The 18,565-nt window shown below is 47.1% G+C and overlaps 1 protein-coding gene across 1 annotated transcript in view; it reads left to right on the top strand.

Annotated features, from left to right (window-relative positions):
* LOC126259629 (inactive tyrosine-protein kinase 7-like) overlaps positions 1 to 18,565 on the top strand; it is a 523,717-nt gene that overhangs the window by 65,007 nt on the left and 440,145 nt on the right. The gene's annotated exons all lie outside the window — the stretch shown is intronic.

Here is an 18,565-nt window from a genome sequence, read left to right as displayed (position 1 = left end):
GAATTTCGACAATGTACAACGGACAGTTCATTCTTAACAGCCGTATCAATTGGTGAGTGTGTCGTCTGCGACTGAAAATGGAGAAAGCTGAGTTTCCTGTTGTTATTAACATTTTCATTCGAAGGGCTGGAATGCCGTACAGATCAAAACAGAACTGGATGAATTTCACGTGCACACTGCACCATCATTCAGGATCATTTACTTTTGGATTAATGAATTTAAATGTGATCGAGCAACCACAGAAAGCGAGGCGCGCTCCGGTCGTTCATTTAAGGTCACCACAAAGGAAACAACTAACAAAATCCATGCTATGGTAATGCAAGACCGCCGATTAAAAATTCATGAGACTGCTGAGACTGTAGGCATCTCAGCTGAGTGAACTGCACGGGGAACTGTCTGTGAAGGAGCTGTGTGCGAGGTGGGTGCCGCGATTCCTCACAGCGACGAAAAGCGCATCCGGTACAACATTTCGACACAATGTCTGGCGGTGTTTAATCGGAATCTGCAAGACTTTCTGCGTCGATCTGTGACTGCTAACAAAACCTGTATCCGTCATAACACACCAGAGTTAAAACGGCAGTCAGTCAATGGACAAAGACTGGTGAAAGTACATCGAAGCAGGCAGAAACCATTTTATCAGCTGGTAAGGCCCCTATTCACCAGACTCAGTCCCGGGTGACTTCTTCCTGTTCCCTAACTTGAAACTTTGGCCTGCTGGGAAGCAGTTTTCATCAAATGAGGAAGTGATGGTTGCAGTCAACAAGTATTTTGCAGAGTTTGACAGAACGCATTTTTCCGTTGGGATGATAAAGTTGGAGGATTGCTGGACCTCAAAGGAGCGTATGTCGAGAAGTAAGGTGGACTGTGTACGAAACAAACCTTTTTTCTTGCTTTTTTACCGTACTTATCAGACCACTATCGTATTAGCAAGGAAGAGGGCGCAGAGTTTGTTCATGAAACATTCACAGCCTGACTAATAATAATATTAAAGTCATCGCCATGGATGTTTTATATTGCACCGGCACTTTCTACAACGTTAACACGTTCTAACAAGAAATGGCGTTCCAGAAGAGGTGCTTGTCTTTTCTGTGTCTCGGCATATTATATCGCAGCAACGTTTGTGCAAGGCTGGTTTAAGGCCGAAGCTACACAAATGGCCGCTTGGAGCGGCACCCTGACGGGAAGCAAAAACGCCCCAGTAAAGATGGGTCCAGAAACGACCCGTTTCGACGTAATTGCGAATGTGTAATTCAAACCACACTGACTTCCGTATCAAATACTGTCCTCATTAAAATTTGGGTTCAGCTAAATTAGAAGGGGGCGCAATAGGATAGTCTACGTTTCAAAAAAAGAAATTTATAGCAGAATTCGGCTAAAAGCAGGGATCGATTGATAGGACACATCCTGAAGCATCAAGAAATTGTCAGCTTGATAATAGAGGAGTGTGCAGTGGGTAAAAATATGTAGAGCAAGGCTTGAACACAGCAAGCAGGCTCAAAAGGATGAGGCTGTAGTAGTTTTCTAGAGACGAACTGGCTAGTACAGGATGGAATAGCGTAGAGAGCTGCATCAAAGCAACCTTTGGACTGTAGACCACAACATCGTACACTTCCGCAAGTGTGCGTTTTCAGTGTTGATTGTGTTCCGCCGTATATTTACAAAAACAAAACTTTTATTATAGTTTTTATAGATACAAAACTGTTAGGCTTTCGTGGCCACTTGTTGACAAATTGCCCGTTGGCTTCTGTCTCGTGTTCTTCGGCAGACGCTCGACTGATGATTTTTCTGACGTTTCGCCAGCACGAGTGGGTGTCTTTTTCAGAGCTTCACCCTCCGACGTTTCGCTAGCACGAGTGGCTGGCATTTTCAAAACTTCACCCTCCACTCGTGCTGGCGAAACTCAGAAAAATCATCAGACGAGCGTCGGCCGAAGACCCCGAGATAGAAGCCAACAAACTGTTTGTTTATAGATAGATAAATAATAAAACTCCTTTACGTCAGAGCTGGGTACAAAATTTTTCATCAGTTTCAATTGGTGCTGTCATCGGTAGCTGAAATCACGTCCAACGCGTTTCTTTCGTTCCCCACATAAATTATTGTTATCCTTTCTCGTTGCATACATAAGAAGTTGATGATGTTCGTCCATACTGAACTGCTTTCATGGAAAACTTCGCAAAATTTAGCTACATACTGATGAGTTATTTTCAAATGTAACGAACACCATTCGCAGTTAAACAGTGTCTCACGCTTAATAAGTCAATGTAAAATTATGTGATTTTTTAAAATGTTTCTCCCGCACTTTTTCCGATGGAAAGTGAAATAATTTGTGAATTACATTATTAAGAAGTTCCAATATTAAACTAAACGCTTAAACACGTAAACACTTAGAAGGTGCAATAGGTCTACCAAAGAGATTGCTTACACTACGCTTGTCCGCCTTATTCTGGAGTATTGCTGTGCACTGTGGGATCCGCATCAGGTGGGACTGACGGATGACATCGAAAAAGTACAAAGGAGGGCAGCTCGTTTTGTATTATCGCGAAATAGGGGAGATGGTGTCACAGACATGATACGTGAATTGGAGTGGCAATCATTAAAACAAAGGCGATTTTCGTTGCGACGGGATCTTCTCATGAAATTTCAATCACCAGTTTTCTCCTCCGATTGCGAAAACATTCTGTTGGCACCTGCCTACATAGGGAGAAATGATCATCACGATAAAATAAGAGAAATCAGGCCTCGCACGGAAAAATTTAAGTGCTCGTTTTTCACGCGTACCGTTCGAGAGTGGAACGGTAGAGAGGCAGCGTGAAGGTGGTTCATTGAACCCTCTGCCAGGCACTTTATTGTGAATAGCAGAGTAATCACGTAGATGTAGAAAAAATAACAGAAATTTAATCCCAGTTTGTGGATAGCAAAATTTTATTGTAGCTCGGACAACGGGATAAACTGAGTTCTTTCTGCTTTGTTTAAAAGCTGTTAAAGATCCCTGTGATTACTGTAAATAGAAATGAATGGTTTCTTCTCTTCATATTTAGTACTGCAATAAGATACGAAGATTTATGTCTGTTAAAGAGGAATGTGTACTTAGAAGTTACACTACTGGCCATAAAACTGCTACACCAAGAAGAAATGCAGATGATAAACGGGTATTCATTGGACAAATATATTATACTAGAACTGACATGTGATTACATTTTCACGCAATTTGGGTGCATAGATCCTGAAAAATCAGTACCCAGAACAACCACCTCTGGCCGTAATAACGGCCTTGATACGCCTGGGCATTGAATCAAACAGAGCTCGGATGCCGTGTACAGCTATAGCTGCCCATGCAGCTTCAACACGATACCACAGTTCATCAAGAGTAGTGACTGGCGTATTGTGACGAGCCAGTTGCTCGGCCACCATTGACCAGACGTTTTCAGTTGGTGAGAGATCTGGAGAATGTGCTGGCCAGGGCAGCAGCCGAACATTTTCTGTATCCAGAAAGGCCCGTACAGGAGCTGCGACATGCGGTCGTGCATTATCCTGCTGAAATGTAGGGTTTCGCAGGGATCGAATGAAGAGTAGAGCCACGGGTCGTAACCCATCTGAAATGTAACGTCCACTGTTGAAAGTGCCGTCAATGCGAACAAGAGGTGACAGAGACGTGTAATCAATGGCACCCCATACCATCACGCCGGGTGATACGCCTGTATGGCGATGACGAATACACGCTTCCAATGTGCGTTCACCGCGATGTCCCCAAACACGGATGCGTCATCATGATGTTGTAAACAGAACCTGGATTCATACGAAAAAATGACGTTTTGCCATTCGTGCACCCAGGTTCGTCGTTGAGTACACCATCGCAGGCGCTCCTGTCTGTGATGCAGCCTCAAGGGTAACCGCAGCCACGATCTCCGAGCTGATAGTTCATGCTGCTGCAAACGTCGTCGAACTGTTCGTGCAGATGGTTGTTGTCTTGTAAACGTCACCATCTGTTGACTCAGGGATCGAGACGTGGCTGCACGATCCGTTACAGCCATGCGGATAAGATGCCTCTCATCTGGATTGCTAGTGATACGAAACCGTTGGGATCCAGCACGGCGTTCCGTATTACCCTCCTGAACCCACCGATTCCATATTCTGCTAACAGTCATTGGATCTCGACCAACGCGAGCAGCAATGTCGCGATACGATAAACCGCAATCGCGATAGGCTACAATCCGAGGTTTATCAAAGTCGGAAATGTGATGGTACGTATTTCTCCTCCTTACAAGAGGCATCACAACAACGTTTCACCAGGCAACGCCGGTCAAGTGCTGTTTGTGTATGAGAAATCGGTTGGAAACGTGCCTCATGTCAGCACGTTGTAGGTGTCGCCACCGGCGCCAACCTTGTGTGACTGCTCTGAAAAGCTAATCATTTGCATATCATAGTATCTTCTTCCTGTCGGTTAAATTTCGCGTCTGTAGCACGTCATCTTCGTGGTGGAGCAATTGTAATGGCCAGTAGCGTATTTTAAAAGAAAAGAGAACTGATTTTAGAAGTTATTTTGAAGGAAAAGAGATATAATTTCCACGGTTAGTAAGTTTAGATTTATTTGTGAAGCCCTTACAAGAGCTGAATGGAAAGTAACGAATATCTGAGGGAGCTGTGGAGAGGGGGAGGGGGACCGCCAAATGATACACGATGCTTCGCTTGTATGGAGATGCATTGTCGAACCGGCCCTCCGCCTGTGGCTGGAGAAGTAACCGGCAGACGCTACGGATGGCGCAGGGGCAGTGGGGGGGGGGGAGGGGGGCGTCACGTCACGTCACGGGGGGAGGGGCTGCCGTGAGAAGCAGCAGCAGCAGCAGAGGCCTCTCCACGCCCTAGAGTTGCCCGCGGCGGCTGGCGCTGCCCGCCGACACTGCACACTACACGAGGCGCACTTCACAGCGGCCCGGCCGCGAACGCATCTCGGGGAGTCACGAGTTATTGATTACTGGGGACGGTAGGTTTGCTAAATTGCAGCGTTACTTGCACATCGAAGTGAAATTGTGCTAAACTCACACAAGCCGTGTACATGCAGCTCAGAGATGCTGGAGAATGGTTCGCTGTCATAAACTGGAATACTGTGCAGAAACGCAGAGGCCTCATGAAGCTCGTTGACAACCAGAAGACTCTGGATCCGGAGTGGCGACAGTTACAGCTATCTTTATCTAACTTAAGTGAATTGTTCATCCCGTAACGGGTATTTAACGATTAAACTTTCATTACTGCAGATGACGTGTCACTGAGCACGTTTGTTCTGTGCATGCAGTACACGTGAGGCGCCTAGTTGTTTCCACTGCACTGTGTGGAATACGAAGGTTCTGTTATAGTTCACTAACCTGCTGTGTTCAAGTTGATGTCCCCAGCGCAGAAAACAGCACGCAGGTCGTAGGTTCTGTATCTTGAGGCTGAAACTGACTTTTAGCGAGGTTCTGTTGTGAAATAATGTATCACTTCTTTGGAATGCCACTCGCGTATTTTAATATAGCCACACGAGAAGACTCCATGATCTTAATACCACACCTTCTGATACAGCAAAGTACATGATCAAACACAATGTGTACGAAAATGTATCTTTACACTATTTGTGGCACGTGTCTGTGCCTCATAACTACCGGAGTGAATCTTTTAATACTGAATATTGCCAAACACGTCCTGCCACAGACAACATGACTGTACATCTCGACTGCCTAAACCAGAGTGACGAACAGGAACTTAAAAATTGGAAACACGTCCTACGACAGACAACATGTCTGTTCTTCTCGACTGCCTAATCCAGAGTGACGAACAGCCCGAAACACTTCGCGTGACCCGAACGCTTCCGAAGTGCTTCGTCTGCAATTTCGTCAGTCTTTTGTTTTCGATTTAAATTGTTTTTAATAATTCTAAAATGACTGATTGATAATCAGCTGTTGAGAGATATTTATATTAAAAAGTGAAGTCATTCCAATGAGAAGTTTAACTGACAATAATAACTATACTTTAACGTTTTGGCGCCCTTGCTCCGAACACAGCAGCCAATCACAGAGCAGTAGCATTATGCAGGCGGTCTTTCTCACGGGAATGATACCGAATCTAACATCTGTCACAGGTACCTCACACCACATTTCGTCATCTATACACTTCTTGCATCTCCACTGCTCTGGGAACAGCTTCTTGTAGCCTAATATGATGACTGACTAAGCCAGATATATTACATGGGGACTGATTTCCAACATCAGTATGAGGTGTAACTAGCACCGGCACGAATCATCTCTTACATTCGTTGTGACTCGGAAGCAAACTGCCTCAGAATGTCATGGTGAGCAATGTCATGCCATACCTGACATACGTTCTGTGTCACTTCCTGATGACTGCTGGCTGGGATTGGTGCGACAGTAAAAGTGTTCTCGTCTCATTTCAGACACGCATAATGGCTGACAGATCATCGGACTGGGTAGGCTAGTCAAGTCTTCATACTTTCGTCAAAGTATCTATAGTGTGTACTGTGGCGTAGGGTCTTGCACTATCCTACTGGAATATGCTGTTTGAGACCCTCTTCATGAAGCGTATGACAACATGGTTTACCATTCTTGTCACATACTGGCGAGCATTCAGCATCCTTTCAACAACTGCCCAATGACTGTTGTCATATCCAATAGCTCTCCACACCACGAGAGGTACATATGATGTGGTCTTTCACCAGGTCGTCTACGGATGCGGTGGCGTCGATCTGACCGCCACAGACAGAAGCGAAACTCGTCGCTAAAACCACATAAGTGTCCAAGTTGACTCTGTCTCCACAGCATGCAAATCTCTGTTGCCTGTGGTGTGCTGTTTACGCTAAACATCTCACGGCAACTTGAGATCTCAAACCAGTTTCCAGTTATCTGAGCCCGACGGTTCGTGGCCACATTCTGCCTGTAGCATCTGCACGAATTTCAGCTGTTGCTATTCATCCATCCATCAGGCCCATCTTCTCGTCTGGTTCTTCTGGAAGAATGCGTGCTTGATGTCCTTGTTACCCTAACGTTTTATGCTTTCTAAATCCCTGAGAGATGTTTCGTAATCAATCTCATTTGTAGAAAAACTACTGTTTCCTATTATTCTTAAAGCACATTGGAGCCTTCAGTTTCCTTTAATTGCATCGAAATACATAGAGTTATTTGTTTTCCATAACCGTCTCCATTTAACGCTGTTAACTTATCATGAACAATAGTTCATTGCACAAAGTAACAAAAATCGAAAATGTGTTTTTGAGAGAAAAATAAATTCTGATATATTGTATGTAAGTTCGGCTGCACCCTTAGCCGTTTCGTAGATGGGGAATTGCTTTAATAGCCGGCCGGTGTGGCCGTGTGGTTCTAGGCGCTTCAGTCTGGAACCGCGTGACCGCTACGGTCGCAGGTTCGAATCCTTCCTCGGGCATGGATGTGTGTGATGTCCGTAGGTTAGTTAGGTTTAAGTAGTTCTAAGTTCTAGGGGACTGATGATCACAGATTTTAAGTCCCATAGTGCTCAGAGCCAGCCAATTGCTTTAATATGGAGTTCGATCCAGGGAAGAAAAAAAAAAAAAAAAAAAAGCCTAAAGACAAAGCGGCAGCATTAGAATGCGAATAAATATTACAAATGAATCGCTGTTTTCACATTTCCATTGAGGTATGACTTTATCGATACCACCCCGCGGCGTCTTTCAGTTGGCAGCGGAATTGCAAGTTTCCGTTAGACGCCGAAAGCGGTAATGGCCACTAAGCCACATCTCCAGCAGCTCTGCTCTGCAGGCGCCCTCTGCTGCCGCAATACAGGACGGCCGGCGGCAGCCACGCAGCCGATTTCCACTTGGAGCCTCTTCGCTACGATACCATCGTTCGTGCTTAGTTCAGCCAGCCTCTCGCTTGTTGACGTAGAGAGCTTGGCCTCTATTTCTTGCCGCATTATTTATAATGACTCTTTGTTGGCTTGGAGAAATGCAAGTTAATTCGTTAGCTAATCATTTCTGCTCCTGTGCAGACCATAGTGACCTCATCACCCTGTAGCCGCCGACCGGAGTGGCCGAGCGGTTCTAGACGCTACAGTCTGGAACCGCGCAACGGTTACGGTCGCAGGTTCGACTCCTGCCTCGGGCATGGATGTGTGTGATGTTCTTAGGTTAGTTAGGTTTAAGTAGTTCTAAGTTCTAGGGTACTGATAACCTCAGACGTTAAGTCCCATAGTGCTCAGAGCCATTTGAACCATTTGAAGCCTGTAGCCCTCCTTTCCTTACCGTTGTGTACGAAGTCGTACACAACATCAACAGTTAGGGAGTACTGTATTGTAGTGTATGGAACTGGGGACCTGGAAACGACGGAGAGGCTTTGCCCCCGCCATAGCCCACAGTGGTACGCAACCCCGCAACAGACTACAGCAGTCCACTCACCCCAACGCCGCCCGACACCGAACGCAGGGTTATTGTGCGGTTCAGCCCCCAGTGGACACGCCCCTCCCCCTCCCGCCCCCCGGGAACGTCACACACCAGACGAGTGTAACCCCAATGTTTGCATGGTAGAAAGTAATTGCGTATGTGGAGAAAGTGTCTGCGCAGTAATTGCCGACATAGTGTAACTGAGGCGGAATAAGGGGAACCAGCCCGCATTCGCCGAGGGAGATGGAAAACCGCTTTAAAAAACATCCACAGACTGTCCGGCACACCGGACCTCGACACTAATTCGCCATGCGGATTCGTGCCGGGGAATGGCACGCCTTCCCGCCCGTAAAGCAGTTCGTTAGACCGAAAGGCTAACCTGGCGGACATTAAGGAGTATGGTCATAATGATAAATACATCTTTAATTACATTTTATTCCATCGAGTCCAATTGGCGGCGCTGTGAGTACATTTATTCACCAGCAGTGTTTGGCACTCACTCGGCGAGTCGCCGCGAGACAGCGAAGCCCCGCTCGTGCCTGGGCTGCAGATAGACAGCAGAGCAGAAGGGGGAGGCCGCGTCTCTGTCAAGTGTCGGGCAGGCGGCGGCCACTTGCGCATGCGCACACGCCGCCACGCTAATTACCCGCGCAGCCGCTGGAGCGCGTCCTAATTGTGCGCCCTCGGCTGGCCGCGCCACCGAGCCGGCCCATTGTGTGGCGCGACGCGACGCTCGCGGAAAAAAAAAACGAAAAAAAAGGAATCCTGTTTATTTTGTTCGCGTACGCGTACTCGCGCGCTGCTGAATATGTTCGCGGGGCAAAAGAATTCCGAATTTACCTCCCTACGGAGTGAACGCACTCGACGCGCCGCTCGCGCGGATACGCCTTTTCACGTCATCGGTTTCCCGTCGCTTTTTTGCTGCGTTTTACGCAAAACCCTGGGCTCCCCACTTCGGGCGACACGAAGACACCATTAACGTGAAAGCGTGCTAACTAGGTACGTTCTCTGGGATAAATGCGTCCGCAAGGGTTGTATATTAGCAACATGAAGTCGGCTGGAAAAATGTCGCCCTCGTGTTTAGAGAGGAGTAATCGCTGATGTGAATCTTGAGCGCTGAAAATGCATTTAAATACTTCAAATTTGTCACTTGTAATGAAATTCAAAAACGCAAATTCGTCAACTCGTGATCGTTGTAAAATGTGTGGAAATTATGGTAATGGACAAAAAATTAGTCAGTCCCTTAAAAGGGCAGACTGGTCGCTTTGCATAACTGTAGATGGTGCAGCAGACCGTCATGTGAACCTTCCTCTCCGGCATAAGTTACGACTGTCAGGTGTTGCGTATGCGCCTGTCGGATGTATGTAGTCAGCGCAGTATGAAGGGTCGACTTCGAGACGTGGGAAAAAAAAATTGTAGAGAGGAGCTGTCGTGTTTGGTGGTGCCCGTGATCACAGCGTGAATTAAGTTGCTCCGTTTCTTATTGTATCAACGAGAACTGTCCAATGTGCTCACAGGACTGGTGAATCACTGACAGCCATGTGACGTGTCTTCAGGACAGCTCTCATGAAAAGATCCAATCTCATTTTCCGGGGGCGAGTGGTACGCCTTGTCAATGACAATCGATTTCAAACCTGACAGAACTGCTCGTGTTGGTGAATGCAGATCCACCTCCACCAGTTTCTGTGCGGACATTGTGACAGGGACTGTAGGCACTGGGCATTTGGAGTAGGATACCTCGCAGCAGGTTCTTGCTTAAAGATGTACATAAATGTGCGCCTCTTCAATTAATCAGACACAGGATCTGGACAGCATCTAATTGGAGGCGTTTAGTATCCTGTGAAAAGTCGCGACTTTGCCTCTTTTGAAATGATGCAAGGCGTCCAGTCCGCTGACGACCCATTGAGGCGCTTAACCCGTCATGTGTGGAGGGTGTAGTTCAGTCCACAGGTACTTCTGTGACGCCCTTTGTACCTTGACTTGGACCGTTCATTCAGGTAACTGTGAACACGAATCAGGATGCTTGACCGAGCGAGGTGGCGCAGTGGTTAGCACACTGGACTCGCATTCGGGAGGACGACGGTTCAATCCCGTCTCCGGCCATCCTGATTTAGGTTTTCCGTGATTTCCCTAAATCGCTTCAGGCAAATGCCGGGATGGTTCCTTTGAAAGGGCACGGCCGATTTCCTTCCCCATCCTTCCCTCACCCGAGCTTGCGCTCCGTCTCTAATGACCTCGTTGTCGACGGGACGTTAAACACTAAGCTCCTCCTCCAGGATGCTTGTTTCAGCACTTTCGCTGAAGAAGTGTTGCCTTTTGTTCTCCAGCTGCGTGATAAGTAAGCTGTGGATACTTCCGTCTTTCACGATGACATCATCCACGTTCCCAGGGATATATGCATGCACTCTTGAGTGAACAAGCACTCAAGCATCCGACTAGCGCACCAAATCACTCGGGCTTCACCTCATAAAACTGTCTGACACTGTTTGTTACAGGAGGTGAAACGCAACAGTGAACTTCCCCGTTTATCAGGCATAAGCATCAGTGAGTAACTTCATCTGTATATGACATAGCTGAAGAGAAACTGAAGTCATTGACAAGGCTAGAAGCGGTATTATACGGTATTAACTTGACGCCTCCTGGGTGGTGACTAGCTACTGCCATATTTTGTCAAGGATGGGCAAAGAAATCGTAGTGATCTTGTAGGAGCCATTGCGTCCAGTCACGGAATAATTTTTCATGAATAAAGTAGGTACGTAAGAGTTTCTGGGAACTCTCTGCCTGTCTCTCATAGTAGCCGGTCTAGGATAGTTAGTGAAAACAGTAAATGGGTGTCCTAAGTGAGGAAAGAATTCAGGCAGTGTGTGGGATTGCAGTGGAAGAGAAGCGAAACGACGCCATGCTGAGCTGTTACCGCTGCGACGGCAAACCCATCCCACTACTTCTCCATCTGTACACAGTCGCCTACGAGAAGTCAAGGTCGGCCATAGGTATGGGCAAGGGTAGGCCGCCCCCACCCCAGCTTTCAGGGAAAGGAAAAAATATAGCGTATTCAGGTGCCTTTCTCTCAAGAAAACGATTTACAAGTCAGTGTTACACAGGTTTTTAACGTGATAAGATCTGAAATTTTTTATGGCTACTTCGCCACTCGTCTCCCAGAATATTAAAAATACACCATTCCCCAGGTCTGCCTTCCCCTCCCCCCCTTTCCCCGTAGAAACCACCTATTGGGCGCCCTTGCGAGAAACCCGATCCTTCCGCATTAGAATGGAAGATACCGACCTGTGACGTATGCCAGAACATACACGCAGAAATATTTTCACAAAAACAAACTTAACTGCAGCAACATGCTAAATAAATCGTAATTATGTTATTGGTCTGTAACAATCCTGTTGTGTTGGCAGAAGAGCCAAAACCGTGTTACTAATGGAGGCCGAAACGCACGCGTTTTAGCTCACGCAGGCTGGCGTGAGGAGGGGAGAACTATACTGACGTGAGGTCTGGAACATGACAAGGAATTAGAATTCAGAAAGCGGATGTAATTAGTTTGATACTTAACTTTAATCCATTAATGATGAACGTCGCTCTTGAAGGTACATGATTCACAATATCAATATCAATAGTAACTGAATATGGCGCCTTGCTAGGTCGTAGCAAATGACGTAGCTGAAGGCTATGCTAAACTGTCGTCTCTGCAAAAGAGAGCGTATGTAGACAGTGAACCATCGCTAGCAAAGTCGGCTGTACAACTGGGGCGAGTGCTAGGGAGTCACTCTAGACTAGACCTGCCGTGTGGCGGCGCTCGGTCTACAATCACTGATAGTGGCGACACGCGGGTCCGACGTATACTAACGGACTGCGGCCGATTTAAAGGCTACCACCTAGCAAGTGTGGTGTCTGGCGGTGACACCACAAAGCCAGTGGTAACCAACAGTTCCTTATATCAAAATACTCAGAATAGATCCCCGAACAAGTTATAAATATAATCAGTGTGGTAAGTTACGCGCAGCGGAGATGTTCTCTTCAGTTGTCGTTGTCGATGCGGTCTTCCCGACAGTTGGCTGTGGACGCGTTTAGGAGGACAGTTTGAGCGCTTAGAAGCGGTGGCGTCGCCAGAGCGGCTGGAGACGTGCAGGCGGGCTGTGTGCCGCCCCCGCGCGCCGCAGCCAGCAGCAGCCGCAGCTCGGCTCCCACGGCCTTGGACGCCGCGCCGCCTCCCACGCCACCCTCGCCGCTCACCGCTCAGGGCTCGGCAGCCGTGCGGCTGCGCTCTGCTCGCCGACTGCGAACCGCCTCCTGCAACGACTCCACCAGCGCATGCTGGCATTTCCGGGAGCAGGTCGTCATACTACAACACAACGCTGCTCCAGTGGTAGGCGCCGAGCGAAAAACACCATTGCATGCGCTGTCGATAGGGAACGTTGCGAACGAGAATGTATTGCTACGTAATCCTGACTGGCTAAAGGAACAAGTACGCCACTGTTGCAAAACTTGCTTCTGACCTTACTAGCGACTGAGCTGAAGCCCAAATAGATTCCTTCGGGTTCAGATCAGGCGGGCTTGTGGCCAAGACATCAACGTGAGTACACAAACTCGAGTCTGACATTCTGAGACCGATGGTTATCCTGCTGGAAGATGCCGTCGCCGTCGGAGAAGACTTGAAGTTTGAAGGGACGCAGGTGGTCTGCAGTGATGCTCAAATAGTCCACAGATGCCGTGCTGCTTTCTATTACTAACACAGGTTCATGGAAACGTAGGTGAATGTTCGTCATAGCATTACACTACCCCTACAGCCCTGCGTCCGAGGCGCAGTGCATGTTTCGATCAGCCGTTCGCGTAGATGATGGCATATCTGAACACAACCGTTACGCTGGTTTAGCAAGAAACTTAATTCAAGCGATCCGGTGACACGTTTCCATTGATCTACGGCCCAGTCACGGTGACTCCGTGTCCACTGCCCTTGTCACTGACAATTTCGTTGGGTCAGCGTGCGAACAGGTCGGGGTGTTTTGTTGCGGAAGCCCATTTTCGACAATGTGTGCTGTATGTTGTGCTCCGACACAGTTGTACCTGTGGTGTCACCGCCAGACACCACACTTGCTAGGTGGTAGCTTAAATCGGCCGCGGTCCATTAGTACATGTCGGACCCGCGTGTCGCCACTCTCAGGATCGCAGACCGAGCGCCACCACACGGCAGGTCTCGAGAGACGTACTAGCACTCGCCCCAGTTGTACGACGACGTTGCTAGCGACTACACTGACGAAGCCTTTCTCTCATTTGCCGAGAGACAGTTAGAATAGCCTTCAGCTAAGTCCATGGCTACGACCTAGCAAGGCGCCATTTGTACAATTGCATGTACCTCAAGATAGAGTCTCACTTGTATCATCCAGAATGCTGTATACCAAAGGACAATATAAAAGTTAAGTGTTCTAGTAGCTACGTTCTTTTCTTTATCACATTCATTACGAATCCTGTTCCAGACTTAACGCCAGACGGCGTGAGTTGACGCGTGCCCTTCGGCTACTTCACTGTGCACTGGCTGCCTTAACAGTCCACTACAGTACCCCTCACCAACAGCGTACCGTGTCGTCAGGTCTCTCACAGATCGCCACATATTCTGCTTTACAGAACGGGCAAGCCTCCAACCTCCACGTTTTGTATCAGGGAGTGGAAGTCCAACGTCTTGTCGTCTTTTCGTGGCTCCACCATCCTTCAGTTATTTTCTACAGATGCTCACAACTATAACGCGCGAACAGCGGAACCAGCTTTGCGGTGTGCAGATGCTCGCTGCCCGGCCCATAGCAACCTTGTCAAAGCTCTTTATGTCTGTGGATTTCCCCATTTGCGGCCCGTATCGTCGCTAGAAAGAATTCCCATTCGTCTCTCCTCCGCTGACATACTCTCCTTAAAACGTGACGTGTCCGCACGCCACCAGGTGGCATTCAGTCGCGTTGGACGGAGATCATGTTTTGGTGCACTTGTGTGTGTGTGTGTGTGTGTGTGTGTGTGTGTGTGAGAGAGAGAGAGAGAGAGAGAGAGAGAGAGAGAGAGAGAGCGAGCGGGACAGTTGCGTTGCATCACGTTTAAGAAGGCACTCTTCTCAAGAAGTTTCGCGATAAAACACCTGTGTTTCCCTGCTTAAGGGAATGGCAGCAGCAATAATAATAACAACGGTTATGTGTCTGATACTAAAATATAGATTTTCACGGCCGGAAATGTCATGTCCATTATAATTATCCGGACTGTTATGCCGTCATCGGTTGATGAATTCTGTGTCAATTCCCAACGTATCGTCCCCGTCTGCGGAGGACATCTTCCAGGCGGTCTGTAGCTCGATGGAAGGTCCATGGGCCGGCCGTGGTGGCCAAGCGGTTAAAGGCGCTACAGTCTGGAACCGCGCGACCGCTACGGTCGCAGGTTCGAATCCTGCCTCGGGCATGGATGTGTGTGATGTCCTTAGGTTAGTTAGGTTTAAGTAGTTCTAAGTTCTAGGGGACTGATGACCTTAGAAGTTAAGTCCCATAGTGCTCAGAGCCATTTGAACCATTTTTGAACACCCACTGGTCTCGCGAGTTAGTAGCCTCTGCCAGGCACTTAAATGCGATTAGCAGAGTATCCATGTAGATGTAAATGTAAACAAACCCGTAGTTGACATGGGACATCAGGTGAACGGTGAATGACATACGTAATACCTTATTCGGAGCCGAAAATGCGGGAGATTTGAACATGTTTTGTGTTATTTTATATTTAGCTGTAAAACGGTACATTCCCAGACAGGAGTTCCTATCCTAACTATGTCTTAGACGTGGTCACGTGTTCCCCGTCCCCTGCTTGTGCTCCAGATAGAGTCCAGAATCGCTCGTTACAATGAACCGGTATTCATCTAAAAACATCACCCTAGCCTACTAACAGTTTTCCCTCTCCTTCCAACACACTCCTGGAAAACGCCGTCGTGTAATTGAACCACTCCGCTCGGCGCTGCGCGGCATTTGCGTTATTGAGAAGCGTGGCGCTGGTAAGTGGCGCCGTCGGACAGACGAGTGTGTACGGATGCAGCTGCGGCAGGTCGCATTCCTTATCTCGTTTACACTGTCGGGGCGCCATAAATCTTGGCTTCTGATAAAGCCAGCGCCAGCGAGGGCCGCCGCTACCCGGCTCGCCACAATTACTGCTGTCAGCCTCAGATGACCCCATCTGCATCCCCGCGCTCCCAGAATAGACCCGCCACAGTGGACACCACTCCCGACTCCGGATTCTAACCGTGGCTCGAAGAAAAATTTTCCAGAAATTTGAGGGACAAGCTAGTCATTACGTTCGATTGGGAGCCTAAAATGGTTGTCCTTGCTTTGTACGGTACTCATTCATTACAGAAGTGAGCACCGGCAGTAGCCTGTTTCAAGGAACGATGTTGGCAATCACACGAAGTGACTTTAGCAAACAACGGCAAATGTATCGGGGTGACCTCCCATACGGAGTACAGTGTTACAGCAAAACAACAAGTAGATCTACATCTCCGAGAAAAAGTGAAGTAAATGTACGCTTTATTACCAGATGACAGTCCAGCATTCCGTTGTATGTTAGTTATTTTTAGCTTCTAATGCGTACCACAACGAGTGCCTAACACAGATACAACCGCTAACACAGATACTCTTAGTGTTCAAGACTCGCGGTACCTTGCGACAGCCTCCTTGTACGAGCACAGCTTTATCAGGCGTGAATGAAATTGTTTTCCCGTGACCTACATAAAAAGGTCCAGCGACAGTCAACAACGCTTTTTGTATGATGCCATCGCATCTCTCTCGTGGTCTGCAGTCTTCGTCACCAACCATGTCGCAGTGCGTAACTCAGGTGTGAATTTGCTTTGTTCCAATCAATGACAGGAATTTAGGTAGCACGGGCACTCAATCACCACGTTCAACCAACTTGTCATAAAACTCTGTTGCTTAACATCAGGTGCTATAGGTGTGACGTGGAGCCGTAACTAAGACGATCAGGTCGTATTTGGGAGGAATGTGGTTCAAACCTTCGCCTTGTGATTCTAATTCAGGCGAATGCTTGCGTGTTTCCTTTAGCAAGTCCTCGGCTGATATCCTTCCGCATCCTTGTCCGAACACTAATGACGTGCACGTTGACATTCAGCTATAAGTTTCTTTCCGGTCATCTGTATCTTACTCCGCAAGCCAACTAATGATGTGTGGCGGAGAGCACTAATGTTACAACTAACTGTTCCGTTCTTCGCTGTTCCACTTTCTCTAATTTTCTCGTCGCATCTTTTCGCGAGATGTATGCGGGAAGAGGTAATATGTGGCCCGACTCCTTAAGGAAAGAGCTCTCTCCAAATTTCAAGAGTAAGCCTCTCCGTGATCCACAGCGCCTCTCTCGTGACGTCTGCCACTGCAGTTCGTTGAGCATATCTGTAGCGCTCTCGCACAGACTAAACGATTCCGTGATGAAACGCGCCGCTCTTCGTTGGAATTTCTCTATCAGTCCTGCCTGATAATGATCCCAGATTGATGAACAATACTCAAGAACGGCTCGAACAAGCGCCTTGTAAGCCATTTTTCTCGTAGATCTATATTTCCTTAAGATTCTTCCTGTGAATCTCAGTCTGGCATCTGCTTTCTCTACAACTTGTTTTACGTGGTCATTCCACCTAAGATCATTCCGGATAGTTATTCCTAGATTTTTATGGTAGATACTGTTTCGTGCAATTTGTCATCAATTGCGCTGTTGTGCTCTAGTGGATCTCTTTTCTTTTGTATGCGCAATACGTTACATTAATTTGAGTCCAGGGTGAACTGCCAGAGCGTGCACCGTTCATCAGTCCTTTGCAGGTCATTCTACAAATCGATACTATCTTTTTGGTTTGGTACTTTCTTATAGACAACCGCATCATCCGCCAACAGTAATAAATCACCAAGGAAATCACATGCAGAAGCGTTCCCCTAAAGTCAGTCCTGTTGGACGTGGAAAGCTAGTGGTATCCCGTGGCGAAACATTTTCTCTCCTAGAGTCTGAGGAACCCTTAACATAAGTGGAAGATATAATCCGGATATTGTCAATATGGGTGAGATTTTCAACGTATGGTAACTGAAGAAAACTTCACTAGCGAAGACCGCTAAAAAGGCTTTTATTGGTTGTTTCGGCAGAGCTAAACTGTCACCATCGGATCTGCAAGAGATGAACAGAAACTGACAGGAAAAATATTTTACGCTCTTGAGAGCATAACTTGATAAACTGTCTTATAACACAGTCTGTGGGACTATAACATACCTTTCTCTTTAAAATATTGCATAACTTGATAAACTGTCTTGTAACACAGTCTGTGGGACTATAACATACCTTTCTCTTTAAAATATTACCGTATACCGTTCATCATTGGTGCTAGTCGTTCCACATTGCATTTACACTTCCCACTAGCATGAAAATCAATGCAGTTCGGCACGTCAAATGTAAAATTAGTATATACAAACATAAACACAACTGTATTGGGCCGATTACAAGTGTTCATGTTCACCAGTAGCTGGCGCCTGGCACGGAAGTGGTTTAAACCCAACGACCACCAGTCAGTCGCCACAGTACCACCTGGTGGACACAGTAATTTTCCATTTGACATACCGAACTGCAGTGATCTTCATGCTAATGGGAAATGTAAATGCAATGTGAAAGGACTACCAACACTGATGATCCGTATGTTGTAATATTTTAAAGCATAAGGTATGTTATAATTCATAGGCTGTGTTATAAGACAATTTATCGAGTTATGGTATCATGATTGTAAAATATTTTTTCTATCAGTTTCTGCTCATCCTCTTGCAGATCCGATGATGACAGTATAACTCTGCCGAAACTCGTCATCCAGTAAAACGCCTTTTTAGCGATCTTGGCTTGTCAAGTTTCCTTCAGTTACCATAAATGAAAGGGGCTCATTTCGAGAATGTCATCACGTGTTGCAGCTGTTATTTTCAAGTATACGTTCTTCCTCGGCACGAAAGTTTCCCCAGCGGTGTAATCTGCATTCATAATCGGCGAAAGCCCAGGCACACCATCCTTATGTGGGCTTAGCAAATCTCTCTAATCGGACCCTTCGATCTTTCCCTTTCCACAGTTAACTCATTTCACTAAATAATACGTTGAAGTTTCCTCCTTTGACAATTCAATAAA

The sequence above is a fragment of the Schistocerca nitens genome, chromosome 5, assembly GCF_023898315.1.
Source record: "Schistocerca nitens isolate TAMUIC-IGC-003100 chromosome 5, iqSchNite1.1, whole genome shotgun sequence".
Classification (NCBI taxonomy): Eukaryota; Metazoa; Arthropoda; class Insecta; order Orthoptera; family Acrididae; genus Schistocerca; species Schistocerca nitens.
This window is presented reverse-complemented; position numbering and strand designations above follow the sequence as displayed.